This window comes from Dermochelys coriacea, chromosome 4 (assembly GCF_009764565.3).
Source record: "Dermochelys coriacea isolate rDerCor1 chromosome 4, rDerCor1.pri.v4, whole genome shotgun sequence".
Classification (NCBI taxonomy): domain Eukaryota; kingdom Metazoa; phylum Chordata; order Testudines; family Dermochelyidae; genus Dermochelys; species Dermochelys coriacea.
This window is the reverse complement of record NC_050071.1, coordinates 17,713,251-17,740,901: the sequence shown is the minus strand read 5'-3', so window position 1 is coordinate 17,740,901 and position 27,651 is coordinate 17,713,251. Positions and strand designations below refer to the sequence as shown.

General features: G+C 45.5%; 1 protein-coding gene and 1 long non-coding RNA gene across 2 annotated transcripts in view; both read left to right on the top strand.

The window, feature by feature from the left end:
• The window catches only part of SCD5 (stearoyl-CoA desaturase 5), a 77,992-nt gene that overhangs the window by 6,547 nt on the left and 43,794 nt on the right, over nt 1-27,651 (top strand). The window lies entirely within an intron of this gene.
• Nucleotides 4,298-18,548, top strand: LOC122459908. The gene is made up of 3 exons (XR_006280881.1): nt 4,298-4,601; nt 17,206-17,284; nt 18,425-18,548. It is a non-coding gene; the product is annotated as an uncharacterized LOC122459908 (long non-coding RNA).

Below are 27,651 nucleotides of genomic sequence, written 5' to 3'. Positions count from 1 at the left end.
GGCGAGTGGAATCTGTGCACCTCAGGGAGGTAATCGCTGCCTGTAGCGGTCCCCACTGTGTCTCCCCAGGAAGTCATCCCAAGGCACTTTGTAAATGATGTCCGAAGTGCATGAAATACCTCAGGGAGCGACTGCAGTAAGAGGTATGCAGAGCTGTGACTCCCCCGTGGCCAGCACTAGCATGGGACATGTTCCTAATGCTGTCTCACAAGCAGAGAGTTTTCCATACCATTGGTTGGTTGGTTTTTAATATGTTCCCTTCCCCTGCAACATCCAAATGCAGCTAGTCCCTGCGTGAGTGGTCTGGGGCTGCCACTTCCCTCCCCACACAGGCTGGGATTTCCCTCCCAGCCCCCCTACTGATTCGCTTCCCACTGCTCTCAATTAACTTGTTAATCAGTGAGTCACCGCTTCATGCTAAGCAGAGATGAAAGAGGGCCACCATGCTACCTAGAAAACATCAGTTACAACAAAATGAACACTCAGCAGGATTCGTTTCCGTTGGTAACTTACTGAAATGCATCCAGCTGCACATAATAGACAATGGAAAAATTAGGCCAAGGACAAGCCAGTGTCAGTTGTTTACTTAGGATCATCTGTATTTGCCCTGCTTTGACCAGCACCTAGACAGCTTTATTGTGGCTTGTAAACCACAGCTCACAGGGGCAGGAGAGGGGATGCAGGAGGGCTACCCAGAGGCTTTCTGGGTGGCTGAGCCAGGAAGTGCACTGAGGGAGGGGAAGCTGCACTACCCTTTCAAGGGATGCAGCATGCAAGCCACTGCCCCACCAGCCCCCTCCTGCCCCTGTCTAGTGCGGGGAGGGCTGTGGCACCAGACGGGATCCTGCCCGTGACAGTCTATGTCTGTGTAAAGCGTATAGAAACGGGGGCTCCAACCCAAAGAACTTGTAAACTGAGTTTATCCTCAGCTATGGTATGAGTTTTACTTTTCACATGGCCTCTGAACAACACCTTCATGGGTCTGTTTTGCCTACCTGATAATGGCTACGCTGCTGGAGACCGCTCCAGTCTCCCCGGTTTCATCTCCTGAGAACTTCCCTAGGTAATGGCTGCGGGGGGAACTCTGTTTGATGCATGAGGATTCGTGCCCAGCTCTCCCAGTGAAGTGAATCAGCAGAGGGAAGAATGGGAAAATAAAAGCAGCAATAAAGCAGATTAGGATGGGAGGGGAGCTTCACTCTCCCAGCAGGAGCAGAAAACGGGGAGCAGCCTGAGGACCCATTCCCAGCTCCAGCTCGTGAAAACAGGAGGGACTCCCCTGGTGTGAAACAGGATGGTGTGCTGTTAGTAGTTCTGTCTCAGCACTGCTCAAAGCTGTGTATGTAAACCACCCCTTAAAGCCAGACAGCAGCGTGGTGGAGGATCCTGTGCTTCTGTCTTCTGTGCGCGACACATGCCATGCTTCCCACCAGGGTTAGAAAACCTCCCTCCCCAACCACTTCTTTGCACTCCTGTTGGCAGGAAAATACCAGTGTGTCTGTGAACATGAGTATGGAAGCAACTCGTCATTAAACTGGAACCCTTCCCATATTTCTACTACTGGCCAGGGTTCCTATTGTCATTTTCTTAACCAACAGACCTTTTTGTTGGTCCTTCTCTCTCTGAGCTCTTTGTTGTATGCAATCAGTTGTTTTTCATGTTTTCCATACAGTTCCATCTATGTGCTTTTTATTTTGATTTAAGGAAAACAACAAAATAAGAACAAATTTAAAATCTCCAAGAAAGAGAGAGAGCTGTGTGTCTCTCTCATTCCAAAATCCAGTGTTGCCAACACTCACACTTTTATGGGGACACTCACCATATCTGGTGGTTTACTTAAAGCTCCAGCTCCTGGAGTCATGTGATTAATAAGAATCTCGCTTTTAATTTTTTTTAAAAGTCAGTTTTAGCCCTTTCAGTTAAGGAGAGAAGCTTAAGAATGTGACCTGAGTTCACCCTGCAACCTTAAAAACCAGAAAGCTAATAAAAAGAACCCAACATTTATTATTGTTGGAATCTCATAATTAAGTTAATCTCATGGGAGGGTGGGCAACTGACTCATGATTTTTGAACACTTGGGGTTGGCAATACTAAAATCTTCCATTTTCAATCCTCTCGCAGCTCTAGCAGGCAGACAAGCACCCTTCTTACAATTAAGGATGTGCCAGACTCCAAACAGCTTACAGCACAAGAATGTTTCCTGGCCCACTGGACTTCGGCCCAAGTGATTATTTCTGTAGTTAGACCCCAGAATCGTTAGACTAACCCCATTGTCATAATAATGCCTGTGTAGGTGGGAGGTTGCTTTTGTTTTAACAATCTTTAGGAGGCATGTTCATGCTCTTGAAAGGGATGGATGGATGGCACGCACTGTAAGCAGGGCCTATGCCATTCCTAGGCCTTCCCACCCAGCTCTCCCTGTGCACTTCAAGTCTGGGCTGCTTCAGGCTACGTCTACACTACAAGGGCTGCTACACCACAACAGGGTTTTCTCATCACTGTAGTAAATCCACCCCGTTCAGAAGTGGCGGAAGAATTCCTCCATCGACCTAGCTGAGTTTATGGTGGGGTTAGATCGACCTAACTACGTTGCATAGAGTGTGACATTTTTCACAGCCCTGAGTGATGTAACTAGGTTGACCTAAGTTTTTGGTGCAGACCAGGCCTGGGAGTTCAGCCTGACTGATGATCATGCCCGGCAGCATCTGAGCCCAAACCCAGTAGCTGAGCACTGTTGAACTCTGAGAAAGTTCAGGTCTGGAGCCAAACTGTTGCTTGGCTCTGTCTATAAAACAGATTAAAATAACTGCAGCATTATTATTTGTATTATAATAGTGCCTAGAGGCCATAACCAAGATATGGCCCCGATAGTATTCCATGTAAAGAGCTCCAGAGGCAAAACAATTTGCCGTGCACAACAATGAGCTGTATTGTATTGGTCTGATAAAATCCAGGAACTATTCTGTGTATTCTTCAGTGTCACCTACTGGCATTTTATCGACCAACTATTCAGTATATGTATGTTTTGACTTTGAGCACTCCTGTAACATATCCAGAGTAAGAGATTGTAAACTCCAGGGGGATGGGACAATCTAAATAGACAAGACACACAATGGGGGACGAGAGAAGAAATATTTCTATTTTACAGATGTGGATCTGAAGTCTAGGGAGATAACTGATTTGTCCAAAGTCACAGAAGACCTGTGCCTGAACCGAGAGCTTAACCCAAATCCCCTCAGTCCTAACATAGGACCTTAAATCCTTCCTGTCTGTGAAGAACGGCAATTTAACAGGCACTTGGCTAAACCTTCCCGCCTCCCCCCCCCCCATCACCCTAACTGTCATTGCAAAAAGATCTTACCAGGGTTCCATCGGTGCAAAGTGATCCAGCTGACCGTTGTACAGGCTTTTGGGTTTCAGGCATGCTCAAGGGGAGGAGACTGGTGACAAATGCTTTCTGCTGATAGTACTTTAAGGACTCATCCACACCCTTCAGAAACGTACACTACGAGGGTTTAATTGAACTTAGGTTACATCTACACGTAAAACGCTACAGCAGCACACCTGCAGCATTTCAGTGTAGACCAAGGGCCGCAAGACATTTTGTTTACATTGACCATTTACGTTGACCATTTCCGGTCAAGGGGAGCTGTAGGAAGCGGTGGCCAGCACGGGCCTGTGGCCCGCACTGCTTCCTGCAGCTCCCATTGGCCGGGAACAGCGAACCGCAGCCACTGGGAGCTGCGGGGGGCCAGGCCTGCGGACGGTCAATGTAAACACAATATCTTGCAGCCCGCCAGCAGATTGCCCTGATGGGCCATGTGCCGAAGGTTGCCGACCCCTGGTGTAGACACTCACCACAGGGGTTCTCCCATCACTGTAGTTAATCCCGAGATGGGCCAGCTAGGTAGATGGAAGAATTCTTCTGATGACTTAGTGCTGTCCACACCAAAGGTTATGTCGGCTTACTTATGTCTCTGAGGGTACGGATTTTTCGCTCCTCTGATAAACATAGCTATGCTGATGTAACTGTTCAGTGTGGACCAGCCCTTAATCTCAGTGCAGGTCTTCTCCTGTCAGTCAGGTCCCAGAAGGGTCACTGACGCCACTGCAATAATCAGTGTTGAGTAAAAGCAGCCATGATCTCTTAGCATTGTCCTGGGCTAGCAGACTGGCCCTCCCAGCCAAGCTAGGCTCAGTCTTGCCCATGATTTAGCAGGTATCCCTCAGCTTCAAGAATGAGCTGACAACAGAAGGGTTAATTAGTGAGCCCTGCTGGATGTAATGGACTTAATTAGGAAGACTGAGCCCAGCTGTGGTGGTGGAGCAGCAAGAGCACTGCTGAAACAGGGCTGCAAAGGCAGTAGAAGGAAGAGAACTCTAGAGAGATAAACAAAGGGAGTCAGGCTGAGTCACCCACAGGGAGCAGGGTAGGCTCCTGGGGGTTGTGAGCTCATAGTGAGCAGTGAGCTCCTCAGAGCTAAACTACTGGAGTTGCTGGGAAGCAGTGGGGGAATCCTGCTGGGGAAGAAATGGTTCAAGAAAATCTCTGCAGGGACCAGGAAGCAGAGGACTTCAAGCCTGAGAAGGGCAGAAGAACTGTAAGTGTGAACGTTGTTTGTTAACTTCATGTGGGACCTTTAGTTACTCTGCAAGGGGAGCGAACTGTTATGTGACTTGGCCAGAGAGCTGAGCCACGGAGACCCAGGGCGGGAGGTGGGAGAAGATGTTGGCTGGGCTGGCTATCGCAGGGCAAAGGAAGTGGCCACCAAGGTGTGTATGAGAGGTGAAGTCCCCTGCAATACTACGTCAGGGCACGAGGGATGCCCTGAAGTGAGGATGTGCACTTACAAGCATATCACAAGGCAAATCTCATTATTCACAAACTAGACTGACCCATGGCCACACAATTTTCTTGACTGCTAAAGCCTGCAAAGGCCTAATCTCTACTAGAGCTCAGCAGAGAAGCCAACTGAAATCTGAAAACTAAGGGGCCAAATTCACCCCTGTGATAAGTGGGCACAGCTCCATAGTGTCTGTTATGCCATGGCTGAATTTTGCCCACAACTAGGACTACTTAGGTTTTTCTCAACCTTTGTCTAGTTCAAAAGGCTGTGTGACAACTCCTTGCCTAACAAACACGCACAGATATAAGGCCTGCTCCTGCTCCCCCTCTAATCAATAGCAAAGCTCCTTTTCTTAATAGGAGCAAGATCAAACCCATGTGTGTGTAATTTCATAGGTCTCCATATTGTTTTTATCCCTGCGGGTAGAATTTGGGGAAATCAGAACCCTGAAGTTAGGGACGGAATAATCAATTACTATAGGCCATCTAGACCAGTGATCCTCAACCTCTCTCACACGGGAATGCTCACCTCCCAATCTAGCTGGGACCCCCATGCACAGTAAGCAAAATAGAGATAAGACCATAAAGCCATCTGTGACCTCTGATCCTGTGCCAAGTGCAGCTTGGACAGATGTTGGAAATGGGTTTTCAACAGTATGAATGAAATCACTTCCTCTCTTAGCTAGTACCTAATTCGAAGCCCACTGAAGTTGACAGTAATCTTTCCATTGACTTCTGTGGGTTTGGAATCATGCCTCTTATCAGTTTTCACTTTCAAGGTCCCTCTGAGGTCACAGTCTGCCTGGCTCTTTAGTGATCCACAGATTCCTGCAGTAAAAACTGGGCAGGCAAGCTCTGAGCTTCTAATGTAAAAAATGAGCAGAAATAACTTCAAAAGAACCCAGCCAAGCTTTTGAGGCCTTCCTCTGACATAAAGCAGCACCAAAGTGCACACAAGGATTTGTTTTCCTTTGGAAGCCTCGTTTAAAGATCATATCCTCTGGGCAACGAGCAGGAGGAACACATTTGCTAATAATCCTGCAGCCCCACAGATCCTACAGCAAACATCCTCCTGCAACAAGGACGTTGGGCCACAGTATGGCGCTTTTCTATAGCAGTTCTGAGAAGGGGGGGCATGGTAAGTGCCCGCCATGTGCCCACTGAGCTGGCTGCAGTGCTGAGAATCTCAGCTCCTTCCCCGGGAGCCCAAACACCAATCTCTCAAACACATGCTCCCCCCCCCCCCCGCCCCCGGCCCTTAGAGAGTAGGGACAGCAGCAGCTGGGCAGTAACATTCTAGGCCTCCCCCAGAGTGTGAGCGCTCGCTCTATTTCTCCCTCTCCCTGCCAAAGGTCCAGTGGAGGAGACCCAGGAAAAGGAGCAGTGCAGGGAGCTGCAGGTGATGTGGGATTGAACCTCACCTTTGTGACTCAACACTTCAGGCTTTATTGACACTAAAAGATGGGAAGCAGCGCTGCAATAGGTAGGTGTGTGTAGGGCCAGGGGATAGTTAGTCTGCAAGCCTGGCAGTTCAGTGTTCTGCATGTGATTCTGTGGTAGACCCTGCAGACAAAGTGCCCCTTTCAAGGTTAAAAAAGAAACTGATCATTTTTAAAATGTTTTTGCTGCTCCAAAATGGAATCTGGGGATGGCTGGGTGTCATGCGAGTCTCCTCCGTTTTAACTTAGTGGCTACCCATTGAAACCTGAGGCACATTAAATGTGCCCTCAGCCAGTTACAAGTATCAATCTTTGGGCACTTTTTATAAGCTTTTCATACACTTGCTAATTAAGTTTCAACACCACTGTAAGGTGGGTAAGTAGATATTATTATACCTCATCTTACAGATGGGGAAACTGAGGCAAAACAGTTAAGTGAGTTGTCTCAGACCAGAGAGGGAAGCAGTGTCCCAGGTGGGGTGATCCTGGCTTTCAGGGCTGTGTTTACACCACCAGAGCATATCTCTTTCTTGGTGATATTAAGCAGGTGTTCTCAAAGAGAGGCTCAGTAATGTCAATAGCCCCAAAGGCTGCTGAGAAATCTAATAATATCAGCCTTGGCCCTCTGTCCATTTCTGTACCACAGCAGGTGCTAACACCAGAGCGAGAGGCAGCGCACAGTAGAGTAGGTGCAGCAGTGGTGGTTCTCCACCAACTCCCAATAACCTTCCTGAAAGAGGCAAAGATTGAGAGAGGCTGGAAATAGACAGGACTGTCGAGAGGTGGTCCCTTAAGCAAGGGTTTAACCATCACTTTTGCTTTAGGATGGTAGGCAGGTGGCCCTCATGGAAAGAGGCATGAACAATCCCCATCAATAATGGACCCAAGTTCTCCCCTTTGGCTTTGACCAGCTATGAGGGGCAGGGTGAGTTGACCAAAACTTATCCCCTGTACCTCGAACCTCCAGCAGTGAGACTGGAAAGGGACTCACAGTTAGAGAAAAGGGTATATTTGTACCCGGCTCTATCCACGTTAAGTAGATTCTCATGCAGTTAATGGTAAATGGAGCAATTTTTGACTCCTCCGCCAGGTGGAGGCAATGTGGATTCAGGCTGCCTGCTGCTTGGCGCTGTCCTGCTGTTCTAGACTTTGCAGATGCTCCGGGGGAGGAAATAGCTGCCTACCCTCCACTACATCCAAAGCACTGGGATGTAAAAAGTCTGCTTCAATCAATAGGATTCAGCACTGGTGCTAGAGCTTCCTTCCCTGCAATTACAATTGCACTTAATTAACATTGCAACGAATTGCTCATCTTTAATTATAACATCAATCAGTAGATTTTATTTTTTACCATCCGGGCTAACTGCTCCACTGGAAAGTTGGCATGTCAACATGACTCTGCTACACGAGGCAGCACCTGGCCAGCATTCTGTCCCATCTACCCGAGGCATATTGGCCAGCACACACCGAGTTAATGTAGCAGCCTGAGAGCCAAAGCACAGCATCAGAGCGGATATCACAGAGAGCTTTACAGCGCCAGGATGGATATGAAAGAGAAGCACATTTGTCAGATGCTGGCATCAGGAAATCTATATGCTATTTTCGTTTTCCAAGTAAGCCTCAACCTTAATAACAAAAGGAGTCCTAGAACAAGGGGCACTTTCCATCCATCCTCAGATAACCGACCTTGCAGATGTTGCTTGTAAATGGGCCAGAATCGAATTAGATGGAGTCAGTAATCAAAGGAACTTCCCTGGAATGGATGACTGGCCAACTGCCTAGTCAATGGTCTTCACTTCCAGATTTATCTTATGAGTCCCCCATCCCGGCCCCTAATACTATCCTGGTTACACAGCACTTAGAAACCTGCCTTTCTGCCATTCCATACACTGTAGTTGTAGCCATGTCGATCCCAGGATATTAGAGAGACAGGGTGGGTGAGGTAATTGTGATGGGTTCTCCCCGGGGTGCCACCTGGAACTGGGGTATCACTGAGCCCCCTGACTCACCAGCCTAGGCTCCCTCTCTCACTGTGCTGTTGTGACAAGCTGCAAAGCCCTCCAAGCTTGCACTTTCCCCAGCATTCACATAGGCAGGGACACACCCAGCTGCAGGTACATGCAGGCTCTCTAACCACCAGCCTCCCAGCCTAGGACCCCAGAGCAGTACTGTCCTGCCCTGGCCAAATCTGGCCAGTATGTGGGTTTAATACCCGGTCTGCCTCTCCCTCAATGTGAAGAGGACCATGCACGCTTGTGAAAACCAAGCTGAGATTTTACCCACACACCTTAATCAAATGCACACTGATTTGGATTAAAACATAAAATAAGTTTATTAACTACAAAAAGATAGATTTTAAGTGATTATAAATGATAGCAAACAGATCAAAGCAGATTATCTAGTAAATAAACAAAAATGCAAACTGAGTTTAACATACTAGATAGGTAGGATATGAATTAGCAAATTCTCACCCTGAGTGATAAACAGGCTGGCAGATTCTTAAGGCAGAAGCTGCTTTGGCTTTGCAGCTTGGGTTTCCCAGCTTTCGTACACGGGCTAGAAATCCTGTTAGCCTGGGACCATCACTTCCCCCAGTTCAGTCTTTATTCCTCAGGTGTGTGGTTATAGGGAGAGTGAGGTCCCATAATGATGTCATTTCCCCCCTTTTATATCTTCTTCCAACTTGCTGGAAAGCTCTTTCACTGTGACCTGGGTCAAACAGTTCCCATTGCGTAGTGCGATCTCTGAGAGGTTTCTATTGTACACAGTTCCTGGGGAAATCCTTGTGCTTGTGTGCATTTCCTCAATCAGCCATTCACATTGTTTGGCCTTTTTACTGTTGTACCTGAAAGGCGGCTTGTGGATGTTTTCAACCTCGCGACATGTTTCAGTAACACATACATCATAGCCAAACTTCGTAACTTCACAGACGCCGATAGCACACACAATCCAATGAGATATTAATGTCTAGCCGATCAATACTTTTAGAATGATACCTCACGAGGCATGCTTTGTACAAAACATATCCTAATTACATGACAGCTGTGAGTATTGCGGTGCCAGAGTAATATCTTTTATTGGGCCAACTTCTGTTGATGAGAGACAAGCTTTCTTGAGCCACACAGAAGAAGAAGGAGAGCTGTGTGTGGATGGAAAGCTTGTCTCTCTCACCAAAGGAAGTTGGTCCAATAAAAGATGTTCCCTTCCCCATCTTGTCTCTCTAGGGAATTAGGCAGTTAAGAACAGTCTCAGAATCACTGGGGTGTGAATGCTCAGGTGAGTTGTTATTGAGTGAGGAGTTGGAGCACCTTCCACTTTAAAATCATGAGGTTTTTAGTTAAGAAAAAACAGTCACCCATCTACCCATTTTTTGGAAAGGAGAGGCTAGTGGGAGTGGAGAGAGTCATCTATGCGCTGAGCTATTTGGGAAGCCATTTTGGGATGTGCAGTGTGTCTCTCCCACGCTCCCCACTTATAAAGTTGTCTCGGGAAGAATGAGCCATACTGAGGGTAAAGGGGTATCCCTCGCCAATGAAAGGAGCTGCTTCAAGGGAAGGGAAGTCATTTTGGGGATGGAGGAGGTGCACCCTACATGGAGAGCAGTTTCAAGGGAGGTGGGGTGGAGGCACATTCTCTAAGCACTCAGGACTGGCAACAAGCAGGTGTACTCGAAGAGAACTAGTATCAAAGCCCTACCAGTACATCAGGCCCTAGACTTACAGTTAGGACCTGTGAGTTCCAATCCTGGCTCTGCCAATAACATGCTGTGTGACATTAGAGAGGTCATTTTGCCTTTCTATACCTCTGCTTCCCCTCACACCCTTCATTTATTAGACTATAAGATCTCTGTTGCAGAGATTCTTTTACAATCTGTACTGTCAGTGCCTGGCACGCTGGAGGCCTGATCATACTTTGCAAATAACAACAGAGGCAGGTATTCTGTTCTCCTCCTTCAGTTTGCCTGTTTGTTCTGGTCTATCTCAGATTTTTCTTTGGTTCCCATCCTTGTGACATCTGAGGTACAGGACTAGTCTGCTGAACTTGTAATGGGTGCTTATAAGTTCACCTCTGGCATAACTCATGGTGAAGATGTGGTCCATTATTATGAGAAGCAGCAATAACACTGTATCTTCGTCTTAAATGCTATGATCTCCTCTCAAGGTAAAGAGATAATTTCAATCTTGCTTTCAGGTCTGGGGTTGTTATTTTAGCCAGTCTATTGCAGGCTTGCCTGACTGCACTAATATTTTAATAGTTTTAGATGAAGACTCATTCCTGGGAATAGTCTGTTGCTTAATCCTGGAAGCTCCACAAAGAAGACAGTTCCTTGGACTGGAACAATCTTGCATTCCCTTTCCTTGCACAGACAATAGTGAACTGCATGTAGCAATTATGGGCCTTTTCCTAGGCAGAGGGAAAATCCTGCTTTTTCTAACATGCGTCACCTCTTCCGTGTGTAGTTTTGTAAGTGAGGCTGCCATAGAATGAGAAAAAACATATCTGAGAATTATGACTGGGAATTCAATGAACTTAGTTGAAGCCTGGAAGCTTCAGTGGAAACCTAACCTTTTAGCCTGAGTCATTCATTTTGAAGTAGGGCTCTCAGGTTATGTCTACACTTCAGAGCTGAGGGTGTGATTCCCATCTCGCATAGACATTCTCCTCTAGCTCTCGTCGACCGAGTGCACTAAAAATAGTAGTGTAGTAGTGGGCAGCAGCATGAGCTAATTGCCCTGAGGATGTACCTATAGGGTTGAGGTGGGTTTGTACTCAGGGTGGCTAGCAGCTGTCTCTGTTACCGTGGCTACACTGCTATTTTTTAGCATGCTAGCTCAAAGAGAGCGACAGGGAGTAGATGTATGCGACCTGGGAATCACATCCCTAGCTCCAAGTGTAAACATTGCCCCAGTTATAATACTTCATGAAAGTAGGAGGCAGGGGTATATTTAACGAGGGGGAGGGTGGTTTTGTCGTTAAAGCACTAGTCAGGAGACTTGGGTTCAAATCCGGGTTCTGCTACAAACCTACTATGTGGCAAATCATTTTGTCTCTCTCTTGCTCAGTTGTGAAATGGAGATTATAACGCTTTTTTCTGCCAGAAATCGTTGACATGGCTTCTTGAAATTCATTTCTTTGAAAATTTCTGATATTTCACAGAAATGAACCTTTTGATTCAGTTTGAAATGAAAAAGTTTGATTTGCGTGTTCAAATTTAAATGAAAGATTTGGGTTTTTCATTCTTCTGGCACTTCTCTTCCCCTTGTCCCCCCGGCCTCCAGTTATTTCCATTGAGGAAAGGTGGAGAGAAGAAGCGAGAAAGCAGTGGGAGAAAAACAAAACAAAAAAAGAAAACCAAACCCCATCACTTTTAGTTTTGATTCAAATGTAAACAAAACATTGAAAAATTCAGTGAAAATTTTCAAATGCCATAGAGTTTTGTTTTCCTTTGAAATTATTCATGGAAACTGTAGTTGGGGTGTGTGTGTGTGTGTGTGTGTGTATTCTCCCTGTGTGCTGCCCAGCTCTGCACAGACACCCGGCACAACAGACCTCGAGCGAACCACCGAATGATCACAAAATCCGTTAAGGAACGAAGGTCAGGTTTATTGTCGACAAAGCACGGTAATAGCACCTGGCAGACTTGACGAGGATACTAAGACATGTATGCCCGTGACAATAGACCAGCTCAGTGAATGGCAGGACTTTCCATTCCCCCCTCGGCTGGACAAAGATACTCCCTCTGAGATAAATCATTATACCCTGATACAAACAAGTTAGAACTGCCTCTGACCTAGTTAGTTACTGCCCCCTGATGTGACTAGTTATCACCTTGGTTCAATCAAAACATCTCTCTTACGTACTGTCATCCTGACCATATCTTTTTAGAAGGAGTCAGTGTGTTCCTGTTATCCTTGGGAAATATTTTTCTACCATCCTTGATATTGGGATGTACTGGTACCACTTGATATCGGGATGTGTTTGCCTGAGTACTTTGTGCTTAGCACTTCTTAGGAATGTGTATTTCTGTAATATCAGCCCTGTTCTTGCCAGATCGTGTGAGCAGGTCCTGCCTCATACCAGGCCTCTGATACAAGAGCTTATGTCTCAGGCTCTCTTCCTACTACAGAAACTAACTGCTATTGTTCAAGCACTCTATTTCCTATCTCACGGGGTGAAGTGAGGATAAGTTCATAAATGTTTGTCAAATGCTGGTGATAAAAGCCATATATGTACCTAGGTGATGGTACAAGCTGGAAAATTTCCCATAGAAAAATCTGTGGGAAACTTTCCCTGTGTTCTGTAGAAAAACTTGTATTTTTTGGGGGAAAAAAAAAATCAGCCAACTCTACTGGATTTGTTGTAACTTCTTCCAAACACTCATTTGGCTCTCAGTATGGAAAAATTTGTTTAACTTTTTTTTTTAAATATCATAAGTGTAAGCAGAGTCAGGATGAGCTCCATCCTGACATCTGGTGGTGAGTTGTGGCAAGTTGTGGAAAAGAACTTCAGGGGCTGATCTCATTTGCATAGGCACACCCACCCTGCCTAGCATGAGCCCATAGCTGCCCAAATGGTCACTTGGGCTGCTGTGGGATCCCCAGTTTATCTGTTATTGGGGCAGCAAGAATAAATTGTAATTATCCTGATTATGTAAATCAAGGACAGTGGAACTGTACTTGGCCTTTTGTTATGATGGAGGGACTCGCCATCAACTAAGTAGCACTCGCTAGGCAAGGGACATGGGTTCCAAAACTCAGTGAATTCAGAGAGGCTGGGGACACCTATCACAGGCCATGATCAAGTGTCTTGATGTTTTTGGTTTTGAGATGAAAACCTTGTCTGTGCCTCTTGGATTGTGAAGTAAAAATGTTATCTAAGTTATACCTGGTGGTATAGGCCCCCTGGTGAGGGCCTTACATGCTAATTGCACTTTCTCCTCTTTCCACTGTGGAATATCGGAGCTAATTTTGGTTCTATTAGGAGTCTAGTTACAGGCTGCTGAGCTGAATTCACTTCGGGTGAATGGTGCACCAGCACTGAGGCTCCCCTACTACAGGCTGAAATCACAAAAGAGCTAAACTTATTAAGAGCTGAAATCACTGAGTGTTGTGTAAAGTAGCGGGGGAGCCTGAAGATATATTGCGGAGCAGTTTGCGGGACAGCTGACAGAGCGGAGCGGCTCATGGGATGGCTGGAGTGGCTCGTGGGACGGCTGGTGGAGCGGAGCAGTTTGTGGGTTGGCTGGAGCAGCTCATGGGGCACGGCTGGTAGAGAGGAGCGGAGCCCCATGAGGAGGTGGAGCAATCGCTTTGGACCACGTAAGGTGCTCCTTAAATCCTCCCCCTGGCATCTCCACCCAGATTGGGAGGTAAAACTCTGCAGATAAACTTTCAAGCTCTGGTGCTGCACTGACCAGAGACAGAGACTTTTGGGACTTTGGGTGACTTTGGGTTGCTGGACTCAAGAACCAAAGGGAAAGGACACGCCCCAAATTGCTTGGGGTGGGTTTTTTGCTTATGGGTTGTGTTATGAATCCTGTTGATGGTGTTTCCCCAACATAATGCCACATTGTTTCTCTCTGTTATTAAAAGACTTTTGCTACACTCAGACTCTGTGCTTGGGAGAGGGGAAGTATTGCCTCTTAGAGGCACGCAGCAGGGGTGGTATACATTTGTCCTAGGTCACTGGGTGGGGGCTTGAGCTTGTTTTGCATTGTGTATTAGAATGGAACCCCTAGATACTGAACCCGGCCCTTGTTGCTGCCAACTCTGACAGGCAGAAGGGTTACACAAGTTTAAATCAGTTGCCTTCATTGTAGTATATACTTCTTATCATCGGCCTGCTCCTGCTCCATTGAAGTCAATGGAACGAAAGCATTTAGTTAGTCAAGCAGGTACATCAGTGTTTTGGGGCCTGATCCAAAGCCTGCTGAAGACTCCCATTGTCTGCACTTGGCTTTGGATCAGGCCCTTGCTGAACTATTGATTAGACTTAAGCATGTGCTTAAGTCAGTCATAGGCTGGCTGGTGTCTTTTACTGTACATGTAAAACTGGGCCCATTCCTGCATTCTGTGTACAGAGATGGCTGAACATCATATGCTCAAATTTTCTGCCCCCCAAAAAATTTAAATTCACCAGTTGGCGGAGTCCAAGGTCCTGATCCTGCAGTGAGCCATGCACCCACACATAACGCACTGCATTGCATCAGGATCCAAGCTTTGACAATTTTGTCTCAAAGAGGAGTGCTTCAGAAAGTTATGAGTAAGGGACAATGGGTTTATATCTGAAACCATGCTGCAAACTTAACTCCGGCACTCACTGTTTCAGCTTTCTCTGCTTCTGTGGGCTGGCTTTTATGTTTAAGACAAGAGTTCTTCTGTTCTCTGATCTTCTTGCATGTGATTGCTCAGTGTAATGTACCATAAGCTGTGCTTGATACACATTCGGCTCTGGGTGAAAGGCTGCAGCTTCAATTTTTTATGAGCAAGATTGCACTGAGTTTGTCTGTTAGCGACCCCTCTCCCTCTGCCCCCGTTAGCCTTCTGCACTGCACCTGTCAGAAGATGCAGCACAGACTCTAGTCCATTGTTTATCATGTGACTAGTGTCAGCTTGATAATTACTTTAACGATTCATCCGATGAAGTGAGCTGTAGCTCACGAAAGCTTATGCTCAAATAAATTTGTTAGTCTCTAAGGTGCCACAAGTCCTCCTTTTCTTTTAACAATTCAGTTCCTCGTTGTGAAGTGCTTGGGTTCTGTATATGATATTGTAAATGGCTGTCACTTAGCAACCTCAAGAGTGTGTGATATTGTGTGTGTGTGTGTGTGTATTTTCCAGGATTGATTTTGGTGTGGTTGTTTTTTGTTTTTGTTACAAATTTCATTTGTTGTGTATAAAGACACATATTTTAAATAAATAAGCTGGAGCAAGGGGCACTGGGCAAGCTAATAATGACTGGAGACCAACCTCTGTTTTTCCCTAGTAGATTATGGTAGTGCCCAGTGCTAGGCACTGCACATAGACCTAGAAAGAGACAATCCCTGCCCAGGAAGACTTGCAGTCTACAAAGACAAGACAGACGTAAGAAGTAATGTTTTTTACATATATGGAACTGGTTCTCCAGGGTCCTCTGCCTTATGTAGTCATTCGCACCTGAGCAAAGCAAGCGGGACATTCACAAATACCGCACATGGAGCAAGGCAACGCAGAATTATGCCTGAAATCACCAGGTATATTAAGTTGCTTGCCCAAGGTCACAAACGGAGGCCTTAGTAGAGCTGGGAATTAAATGCAGGTCTCCATAGTCCCAGTCTAATGCCTTAACCACAAGACCGTCTTTCCTTCTACCCTTGAAAACTGCTCGTGGCATGAGCCAGTATCAGGACCTAATTCACTTATCTATCGGCATTTATAAAGCACTTGTCACTGTGGTGTTTTACCATTGATTAAGGACAAGTGAGGCTGCCCACAAGGGAGTCAGTAAAATCTGTGTCCTGTGTGTTTTGTTTTATTGAACTGAGAGAAGGGAACATTGGAAACTTCAGAGAAATTAGAATATTGTCATGCCTTGCTTTTTGTAACCTCAAAAATCCTTAAATTGTTCAACTTGTTGGAGCACATTCTAGTTGTCAGTGGGTTTAGCCTTTTTTAAAAAAGAGAGAGAGAGAGAGAGCAGGAAGATTCGGTTTCTGCCTCTGTCCCTAGCTTCCTGTGGGATCTTTGGTATGTCGTTAACGGCATCTGAGCCAGTTTCTGATGCCAGGTATGCTGGTGGAAATATGGAGCATCTCCACTGACTTCAGTGGAATTAGTTTGGATTTGCACTGGAGTAACTGAGATTAGAATCTGGCCCTCTGTGTCAAAGTTGACCTTTCTGGAAAATGGGAAGTAATATCATCCCTCCTGAGGGACAGTGGCATGAGTTTTTATTCCATGAGTGTTGCGAAAGGTAGGTAGGTATTAAGGCTGGGCTTTTCAAAGGGGCCTAAGGGAGTTAGGCACCCAACGCCCATGAAAATGTCCGAGACTCTTGAGTGGAAGACGTGAGTTGGCCCTAGAACTGGGCACCAGTGTCCATTCCCCATAGGTCCCTTTCAGCAGCAAATGCAGAAGTAGGTGCAGAAGTCACCTTCCCAGATCCTGGAATTTTCTTTCAAAGTGGAGAAGGAACCCGAACCAGCGGATACTGAAAATATTCTGTCCCCATGATTTTTCCCCATTTGGCTTTATGAATTTAGAATCTTGACTCTTCTTCAACTTAAGATATCTTACTATTCCTGCCCTGGGGAGTTGCCAGAAACTTTTATGTATGTGCAACCAAAAGGCTTTGATCTGTGGACCATCCCAGAAAGCATGTGTGTGCAGAGACTGGGACAGTTCAATTTCATTTAGCTGGTGATTGCTAGGGTAGAAGAAGCGTGTGATTGCTTCTCTTTGGAATTCTTCCAAGGATGGTAAGGAGGTGGTGGTGAGGAATTGCTGGAGAGTCCTCTTCTGTTGTTGTCTGAAACTCTGCTTCTCGTTTTGCTTTGATGTGCTTGTGACTTCTGTCTCTCCAGAGCTTAATTTAGAGCTTTTCAAAGAATTTTGAGATCTCCCTTTTAGATTCAGTCGATTTCGTTCTGAGATTGCAGGCCAAATGCGTGACAACAAATATGCTTTTTCCTTTGAAACATGGGAAGGAGGTGGGAGTGAGGAGGTGCTAAATAGGATAGAATCCCTTTTGCCTTGTGGTTGCTAGTCTGAACTCAGTCCAAAGTCACTTTGATAGCAAAGTTTGCTGTTCTTTAGTGGCTGTGGCCTCTGTGAAATAGGTCAGTCATCTCAATCCGTTTGCTAGCGGCAAGATGTGAACATCACAAGAATCACCATTTTAACTAGCACCCGCTTGATTTTTTTTTTTTTTTTTATTCCCCAGCAATTTCAGCAGCAAACCAAACACTAAATGGGGCCTGGAGACTGAACTACCCAATACGCCCTAGAACGGCTACTTCCAGGTCAGTTGGTGAGGCTTATTAGTAAGACAGGGTGGAGAAGCTTGCACTATATTACTCATTATGCACTTGTTCTTCAAGTAGAGGGTTTCAATCTCCAGAGCTGTCCAGCCAGAACAAGCCCGGAGGGAGGTAGCTTGGTGCTGCAGGTGGGGTATCAGACTTGGGTAGAGGAGATCTAGGTTCTAGTCTTGGCTCTGCTACTAACTTGGTGTTTGATCTCAGTCAGTACATTTTAGGTGGATTTTCAAAAATGCTGGCTTAACTCTACTCCCAAGAAAGTCAATGGAGAGCTTCAAAAGCATTCACAGGTTGCCTAACTCTGCCGTCAGTAAAGTCCATGGTAAAACACTCCATTGTCTTCAGCAGGAGCAGAGTTAGGCCAATACTGAGCACTTCTGAAAAGCCCCTTTTTGCCTGCACCTGGGTCAAATAATCCTGTACATTTCAGGAGCCATAAACTCCCCCCTCTCCCCCCAAAAGTCTAGAAGCTTATTTTTGAGGGGGATGCAGGTTACCCTGCCCTTTAAGTTAGAAAAAGAAATCCTAATTTTGGGTATAAAAATTGCTCAAAATGAAGATATGGTTGTCTCAATCACCTTTGAGATGCTGTTTTGTCCTTGGAAAAGTCAATTTTAATACAACTCTTCTAGCCTGATTCAAAAGCAAGAACTTTACAGACGAGATTTTTCAAAACTCACGGGCAAGCAATTTTGCCCTTGCTCTATGAGTAGAGGCAATATGTCAACAGGTGAATCTACAACGATGTATACACAACCCCTCACAGTTTCACACTAAAACTAGTATTTCAAATTCAAATGATTGCATCCCTACCATTTACATGTGTAACGACTTAGGCTTTTCATAAATGGTGGGGAAGGATGGCCTTGTGATTAAAGCACAAATCTCTTGAAATGATTCATTGTACTGAGGTTTACTCAAGACACCTAATGGTTCCATCTATAGCTCCTAGAACTGAAAAAAAAATTAAAATTTCTTATTAAAATCATGCACGAATGCCATTGCAGCTGTCCATCAAAACAAAGTAAAGCATAGGAACGATTTCTGCCTAGAACAGCATTAAGGTTGCGTTCAGTTGGCCTCTTGTGTAAAAGGTTACAGATGTAGCTTTTGTCATTACAGGTGACGTGTAACTTCTGGGTCTGACTTTTTTTCAACTCCATCATTCAGAGCTGGAAGATAATCTTTTATGGTCATACATGTATCGAGAACTTTTTCATTCATAAGAAGCAAAATAAATAGCTGCTCTATCTGTTATCGTATGCCCATGGGCTCTCACCTTCTCATCCTTGAATTGCTAGAGGCGTTAGCAGTTCCAATGAATGGCTAGAGTCCTACCGTGTTGGCAAAAATGTAAATACTTTTATGAAATCTAGCTTGCAGCTGTACCGCCTGGGGCAGTGAATGCATCAGATCTCATAAGCCAAGCCCTGTTGGGCCTGTCATCATTTGGAGGTGAGACTTCCAGTAAAACCCAGGTATTGCAGCCCTGTAAAACTGTTCTAAAAATGACAGGTTTCAGAGTAGCAGCCGTGTTAGTCTATATTCGCAAAAAGAAAAGGAGTACTTGTGGCACCTTAGAGACTAACAAATTTATTTGAGCATAAGCTTTCATGAAGCGAGCTGTAGCCATAAGTACTCCTTTTCTTGTTCCAAAAATGTACTGGCCTAGCTAGAAAAAGGACTTGTCTGCCCTTTATCATGATGGCTGCCTAGGGGAAAAAAATTGAATATTTTTTTCAAAAGCTGACTTACCAAGCGAGGGAGGAATTTTGCATATTGCTCATGAGTGGGACTTTGCAGAGCTGTGTTGGTGCTCCTGTGGCTATATGCTGCGCAATGACATAAGGGAGCTGTAAAAGCCACCCAGCAGGCGGGGGGGAAGGGGAGATTTCCGGAGCCTAGGCATTGCATTGGGCTTCTGTAAGCTGGGGGCCATGCTGAGAACAGGAGGGAACAGGCCCATGGCGACTAGCAGAGTGGGGATTCTGGGTGGTGCTCCTGCCCATAGGCCGTTCAGGATGGTGCTGCCATAACTTAGATGGCTAGAGGCCATTTTGATCTCTAAAGCAGCCCAGAGTTGAGAGGGCCCAGAGCTGCCTTTGTCCTCCCCATTCCTGTAGGCATGCCAGGATCACATGTTCAGGCCACCACTCACGCATTCCCAGCACCCAGACTTGATGTCCCGCATTGAGCTGGGCCACAGGAATGGGCTACTAGAGTTGTGGGGCTCTACTGCCGGAGGCCGTTGTGGCACCTGCTCCCCCTGCCGGCTCTGAACAGGGAAAATGCAGCTGGCAGGAGTAAGTGAGCAGCAGCTAGTGGAGGATGCAATAGGGACACAGCCTGTACTGGCTCCAGAAACCTGCCAGCCTGCACCCAGCCCAGAGACACTTCACCCACCTGCCTCCCACAAACGCCACTGTCTCCATTTTCTCCATCAAGCTACCCTACTACCAACCCTAGGTACTGTCCAGCCTCACCCCCGCCCCCATGAGCTATTTGATGCTTCCCTCAGCCACCGATTTTGCTTAATCTCCTCCCCTCCACACATCCTGTACCAAAACCCCACAAATCCAGTTTCCCCCAGCCACCTCCATGAACTCGCTCCATCTAGCAACCCCCACCCCAACAACACCCATCTTTTGCCCAGACACCCCCCACAAACCCAGTTTCCCCTAGTTCCCCTGACAGTGCCCTCCCACTCCATAGCCACCTTCTACAGCTGCCAGGTTTTGGGCAGCTCTGTGCCCTGACCCCGCAACTGTTTGGGGCAGAGGGTATTGACCTTTAAGTTTATGACCACGGACGAATTATGTGCAAATATCCAGATGATTTTAATGGGCTATTTTGCATATTTATAAATAATTGGTATGAAAAGTCCCATGGAGTGGCACAAAACTTGGCAGGTATGTGCTCAGGCTGCCGGTTTTGTACTGGGCCTTGAAGGTGGTACCGCACAAAATCTCACCCAGTCTTTACAGTGTGGTGAGATCCTTTTAGGCAGTCTTGCCTGATGGATAGAGCACGAGGCTGGTACTCATGAGACCTGGGTTTTATTCACAGCTTTGCCACCGCCATGCTGGGTGACCTTGGGCAAATCACTTTGTGCCTCAGTTTCCCCCTCTGTGACATGGAGATAATGATACTGACCTCTTGTGTAAAGTGCTTTTAGATCTATGGAGGAAAGGTGCTCTGTAAGAACTAAGTAGTATTATTATTTGGGATAAACGGTGTTGTATAAACTTTAGGTGTTGCTAGTCATCACTTTCATTCTTCTAAAGTTGTCCAGCAGAAATTAAAACTAACACTGTGCACATGTGTTGTATCGACCCTAGTGTTGGATGGTGCACAAGACACCACACAAGCAGGTGTTTACATCCTGTTTGAGGAACAGCCACCTAAGCATTCAAATTGCGCATTAAATACTCTTTGGAATCTTTATTTTTAACCATAGGATCTCAAAGCACTAATTAACCTTTGCAACTCCAATACGAGGTAGGTGGGTATATAATATTACGATCTCCATTTAACAGATGGGGAAACATAGACATTGAAGTTCAATAACTTGACCAATGTCACACAGATTCAGTGGCAAAGATGGGAGTAAACCCAGGTGCCCTCACTTCTGTGTCTGTGCTCCAGCCATAGACAGCACTGTCCTCTGAATGCATTGCAGTGATTTGAAAATTGAACTCATTGTCCGATCATGAGCTGCACGGGGAGGGGAGAATGCGCAAGGTGCTTCAGTAGGAAGCTGGGCATCAGGATTTAGGGACCGATTCTCATTGACAGCCACTTTAACAACTTCCTTGATGCTGTGAGAGCAGTGCAAGGGGCACTAGTGTAAAGGAGAATCGGGTCCTCAAAGCTGAAAAGCTTTATATGGAGTAGAGGGGTGTGTGCGGGGATGCGTGAGAGAGAGTCATAGGGATGGAGCAGTGTAATATACTGGATTTGATGACAGTGGTAGATGGTGCTGTATATTTCTCATTCACAGTAACAGAACAGCATTCTGTGTTGCAGCAGCAAGCTAATGAATTGATGTTTATCTTCACGTCTGCCCTTGAGAAGGGCCTCTGCAGCAGGTACCTTAGAATTTGCATTCATTTTTAAGGCATATGCCCCTCCCTTTGGTATGTGTGGGAAATGCACGTAAATAATGGGCTAGATCCTGCTCCCACTGGAGTGAATAGTGAAGCTGCCTGCATGGAGCTTGTTGCAGGATGGGGATGTAAAGAGGATTGGTCCTGCTTTGAGCAGGAGATTGGACTAGATCTCCTGAAGTCCCTTCCAACCCTGATATTCTATGATCACTTTCCATATCAGGGTGTTAACTCTGGTGTCCTGGCTTAGGGGAGGGATAGCTCAGTGGTTTGAGCATTGGCCTGCTAAACCCAGGGTTGTGGTTCAATCCTTGAGGGGGCCATTTAGGGATCTGGGGCAAAAATTGGGGATTGGCCCTGCTTTGAGCAGGGGGTTGGAATAGATGACTTCCTGAGGTCTCTTGCAACCCTGATATTCTATAAAAAACAGGTGAAGGTTTGGGGGAGATGGGGAGAAGTCAAGGAACATGATGGTGATTGGCACCATTAGCACCATAGCAAAAGACACTTTCTGCCCCAGAGAAATGACAGGCTAAACAGATAAGACAGACAAAGGGTGGCAGGCGAAATTATTCACTGCCTCTCCCCTTAGGGTAAGGGGAATGGGAGAGAGTTTACATGGATTCAGAGTTTACATGGATTGTATTTTAAACAGAAGCAAATCCAGCTCACCAATTCCACCCCTCCCACATCACAATTAACCCTTAAAAACAGTAATCAATGGGAGAAAAAAAAACACACCTAGATCAACCGTCATTGTGTCCTATAAGCCCATGGTTTGCAGCATACCCTCCAGGTCAGTAGGTTTGGGCTATTTCAAACCAGAGTGGCGAGTGCAGCAGCCACTGGACTTCTGTGATAGCATAACAGCTCCTCTGTCCCTACTGTGTGGTTTTAAATCTCCCCAATGCATATGACCTGGTCCTTGGTTTGTTTTTAAAGCCTATTGTAATGATTGAAACGAGAGACTGTCAATGGCTCCTAAGGCAAGATCATTTGTGAGGAATTATTCTCTCTTTATTTTTTATTTTATTAAAAAAAAATTCCTACCCGCTGACAAAAGCAGAGGTTTTAGTGCAAAAGCTCTGAGCCTGCTTCAGGTGTACTGCCTGTGCTGTAATAGGGTTCAAAGTGATGAGATATAAACAGGAGTGGGAGTCTTATCTTTATATCTCCTGGCTTTAGCCACAAGCTTAATGCCATATAGCGATGGTTTATGTCTGTCAGTTTCTCTCTGTGTATCAGGCATGTACTCCTGTCCAATTTCATGATACTGCACGTTCCAAAAGATTTGTCATGTGCCAGTGCATGAAGACTGGAATATATGTCAGTGCTGTGGATTCCAGTGTTAAAAGCGTTCTCTGCCTCCTGAGTACACTTTCCTTTGGACAGGATAGCTTACTCTCCATAAAGCAGTGACCTCAAAATGAAAGATCATAGTGAATTCTCCCAGCTCCCCACCCTTTATACTGTAGAGTCATTTCAGTGCTTTAAAGATTCACTTGATTGGATTTGCGTCAAGAAACGTCATTTCTCTTAAGAGCTGAACTGTCTGCTTGGCATTTTAAAAATATGCAGCTCAATTACTCCTATAAATAACTATCGTATTCAGAAAAGCTAGTGTCTGCTTTGCTCCTGTGAATGCCTTCAGTAATTAATCCTTAGCCTCTGCCCTGAATTATTTTCTGCTACTTTTTGCTGCTTTGGATGCTAATTGTGTGCAGCATTAGGAAGGGAGGGTCTCTAGTTCTCTAATGAATCTTTATTTGTTTTTGTTAGACTAGTCTTTCTTCCCATTTGATTAAAGTGTGTTTGTTTCATTTTTCCATAATAAATAATGTCATAAATCTCTGGCCAGCTAGGATTTCAAGTAATTTGACTTTAGCTTATGTGCTTAAAGCTAAAGCATATGCTTAAATGCATCACTGAATCAGGACCTAAAAGATAGTTGTTCAATTTTGTAGTCTAAATAATACTTTCAGAAGTGCCTAAGTCACTTTTGAAAACGGGACTGTACTGCAGTGGCTTTGGACATAGTTCAACTCATTGGGACTAAGGAATGCCAAAGTCAGTGTTGAAAATGGGACTGGTGGCTTTTAGGTGCTTTGAAAATCGTATCCACTCCCTTTGTAGTACTGCAATAGTCGGGGTATTATCCAGCTGTCATGGGAGGGAGGGAGCGGTTCTGACGCTGTTTTCCTGTACTGATATTCCGTATCTTCCTATCATATCTGCAAGCTCGGATCTTTCAGCAGGAGAGGGAGCTTGCAGGCGATGGATGTATAGTTAATGCAGCCTTGGCTTCTTACCGTCCCACAGGAATGATCCCATTATCATTACTCATTATTTTAAAGTATGTTTTACAGATTATCACTGGCAACATTGTGAATGCCTAATTGATTTGTCTCACAACTCCTATTTTTAAAACTTGTGTTTTGCCCCTTGGAGAGAGAATTGCAGTTTCCTCGATGTAACTAGGTTATGTTGGATTTTTGGCAGTGTGTGGATAGATGTTATCTGTTGCAGTGTTTTGTAATCTTCTGTTAAGAAGGATGTGCAGGTATTTACTCTGTTTCAGGAGCCAGCAGAGTTGATACTCGTCCATTTTGGCGTAGGGTAGAATTGTGAAAGCGCTAACATTTTTATCCAGCTTATTTTAGAACCAGATAATGATCCCAACTGATCTGTAATATTCATTATGTACTGTGCAGGTTCAGCCAATAGTAAATGCCGATTAACTGGACAAGGTGGGGACAGATTTTCAAAAAAGCCCAGGGTCAGATGTTTAGGAGATCAGTACCCACAAAAGAGGCCAGATTTATTTCAAAAGAGCTCAGCTTCCATTCAGGCAACTACTTAAGGGCCAGGGGTAAAATCTTGGGCCACTGGAGTCAGTAGGAATTCTGCTCTGGACTTCAGTGGAACCTGAATTTCACCCCAGGTTTTTACAAATGCTTGGCACCCAACCCAGTGGACACAACGCCAGATTACTTAGTCCTGGCTTGAGTGCAGGGGATTGGACTAGATGACCTCTTGAGGTCCCTTCCAGTTCTGATTCTAAGAGCCCCATGCCCAATGTACTGAGCTAATTTGAAAATCGGGCCTTGATCATGGGCGCTCAGCCCCCTGAAATATTTGGCCCTAATGTTTTAGGCTGTTCTCCTCCAATCCGCTCCATTTTTAAAGGACTCACCTGATATGGTTTATGCTGCTTCTCTAGGTGTGTGACATGATAGCCCTGTGTCTGCAGCTCAAAAGTGCATGGATGTTTTTTGATGCCATATCGCACTGCAAACTCAGAATATTTTAGTTGCTGTCAACGAACATCCCTCAGCCTTCTTCCAGGCTGCTGCTTCCCCGATTTCTTTTCCCCATTGAATATCCCTGTCTGGATTTATCATTGTACTTGTGCACTGACTCCATGTAGGTATAAAGTTCCATCCACAAGGATGAAATCGCAGAACTGTAGCCCAGAGCCCCACTGCAGTAATCTAGCACCAATTTCTTCCATTAGCATCAAGTCTGTGTACTATAGTAGCTTTAAAACACAGTTGTAGAAAGACAAAGGGCTAAATCCACAAAGAGAATGTAGGCTCAGCATTGCAGTGCCTGAGCAGTTTAGGTGCTAGTGGAATTCACAGCTCCAGCTTGAGACACTCAGGTTCCTGTACAATGCATTGGGTGAATTAGGTGCCTAAATCAGAAGTCAGCATGCTGAGCAGGGATCTGCCTGAACTAGCCAGTAGGAAATGCTTAGTCACTGACCTTGGGCTAGAGAGCAAGGTGAGATTTACTCCATAGCCCAGTGGTTCGCATACTTGCACTCAGGGGGGAAACCCAGCTTCCAGTCTCTGCTCCAAGGAATGTTTAAGTAGCTTATATAAAGTGGAACAGCTTCAATGAGAGAACTAGAGAGAGACTCGCCCTATAGCCCAGTGGTTAGTGCCCTCATCTGGGAGGCGGTAGACCTGAGTTTGGGTACCTGCTTAGGCAGAATGCTGCTTGAGTTTCCCACATCTCAGGTGCTGAAACCACTGGGGTGCAAGGGGTGGCACCACTGTTGTCTTTTGTGGGGTTAGGCATGCTTGTAGTATGCCTACTGGATCAGGCCCTGCGGGTGAATTAGGTGGGGGTGCCTAGTTTGAGAATCCCACCAGGGTTTAGACGTGAGTGAGGTGCAGAGTGGCTGAGGACACAGGCAGCTCTGCACATGCCCACTAGCAGAAATGTAGGTACCTCGGGGACTTTACTGGGAGAAATTTAGGAGCCTAGAGAATTTAGTGTTTGGTGGCAACTTGGCAGGGGTTTTGAGGATCTAAATTTTGTACTTAGTTTTAGGTACCTAATTACCAGTTTAGATACCTATGCATGGACCTAGCCCGACATCCCTGTCTAAGTGGAAAGAGCTGTCATGATTCCTCAGAAAAAGAGAGGAAATAAAATCAATAGAAGGACAGAGGATTCCAGTTGAAACTGCAATCCTAGTAGCTTACGTTCACAGTTGTTTTTCCCCTCTGAAAATCTAGACTGAAAGAAAACCAAACAAAGGAAGCACTAGATCATAGCAATTAAACGCTTCAGATCAAAGAGCTGCTTGCACAGAGCCTGCAGTCTCTCCTCTCAGCATAAAAGTGCTCATTCTAATTGGCTGAAATACGCTACCGTGCCTTTGAAATGCAATCACAGGCGGACAGCCCCTGAACTGCTTCACCACAATGAAAGCACAACAAACCAGCTACTGTTCCCCTAGCTAAGCTGGGCTCAAAGTGGCCTGTATGTATTCAGCAATAAGTGGAGACAACTGGTATGTGCCATGATCATGAGGAAGACTGACTCACTGATAGATGATGATGAAAGATAATGGACCAAATAATTAAGAAATCAATTTGCAAACACCTAGAAGATAACGGTCAGCATGGATTTGTCAAGAACAAATTGTGTCAAATCAGCATGACAGCTTTCTTTGACGGGGTAACAAGCCTTGTGGATAGTGGGGGAAGCGGTAGATGTGGTATATCTTGACTTTAATAAGGCTTTTGATACTGTCTCGCATGATCTTCTCATAAACAAACTAGGGAAATAAAACCTAGATGGAGCTACAATAAGGCGGGTGCATAACTGGTTGGAAAATCATTCCCAGAGAGTAGTTATCAGTGGTTCACAATCATGCTGGAAGGGCATAACGAGTGGGGTCCCGCAGGGATCAGTTCTGGGTCTGGTTCTCTTCAATATCTTCATCAATGATTTCGATAATGACATAGAGAGTGCACTTATAAAGTTTGTGGATGATGCCAATCTGGGAGGGGTTGCAAGTGCGTTGGAGGATAGTATTAAAATTCAAAATGATCTGGACAAATTGGAGAAATGGTTTGAAGTAAATAGGATGAAATTCAATAAGGACAAACGCAAAGTGCTCCACTTAGGAAGGAACAATCAGTTGCACACCTACAAAATGGGAAATGACTGCCTAGGGAGGAGTACTGTAGAAAAGGATCGGGGGGTCATAGTGGATCACAAGCTAAATCTGAGTCAACAGTGTAACACTGTTGCAAAAAAATCAAACATCATTCTAGGGCTGTATTAGCAGGAGGATTGTAAGCAAGACACAATAAGTAATTCTTTCGCTCTACTCTGTGCTGATTAAGCCTCAACTGGAGTATTGTGTCCAGTTCTGGGTGCCACATCTCAGGAAAGATGTGGACAAATTGGAGAAAGTCCAGAGAAGAGCAACAAAAATGATTAAAAGTCTAGAAAACATGACCTATGAGGGAAGATTGGAAAAAATTGGGTTTGTTTAGTTTGGAAAAGAGAAGACTGAGAGGGGACATAACAGTTTTCAAGTACATAAAGGTTGTTACAAGGAGGAGGGACAAAAATTGTTGTTCTTAACCTCTGAGGATAGGACAAGAAGCAATGTGCTTAAATTGCAACAAAGGCAGTTTAGGTTGGACATTAGGAAAAACCTCCTAACTGTCAGAGTGGTTAAGCACTGGAATAAATTGCCTAGGGAGGCTGTGGAATCTCCATCATTGAGGATTTTTAAGAGCAGGTTGGACAAACACCTGTCAGGGATGGTCTAGATCAGAGGAGGACAAACTACGGCCTGCGGGCCACATCCAGCCCTTGGGACTGTCCTGCCCAGCCCCTGAGCTCCTGGCCCAGGAGGCTAGTCTTCAACCCCTCCCACGCAGCCATACCACCGTGCAGGAAGCAGGGCTGCGAGCTCCTGCCGCTCTGAGCAGC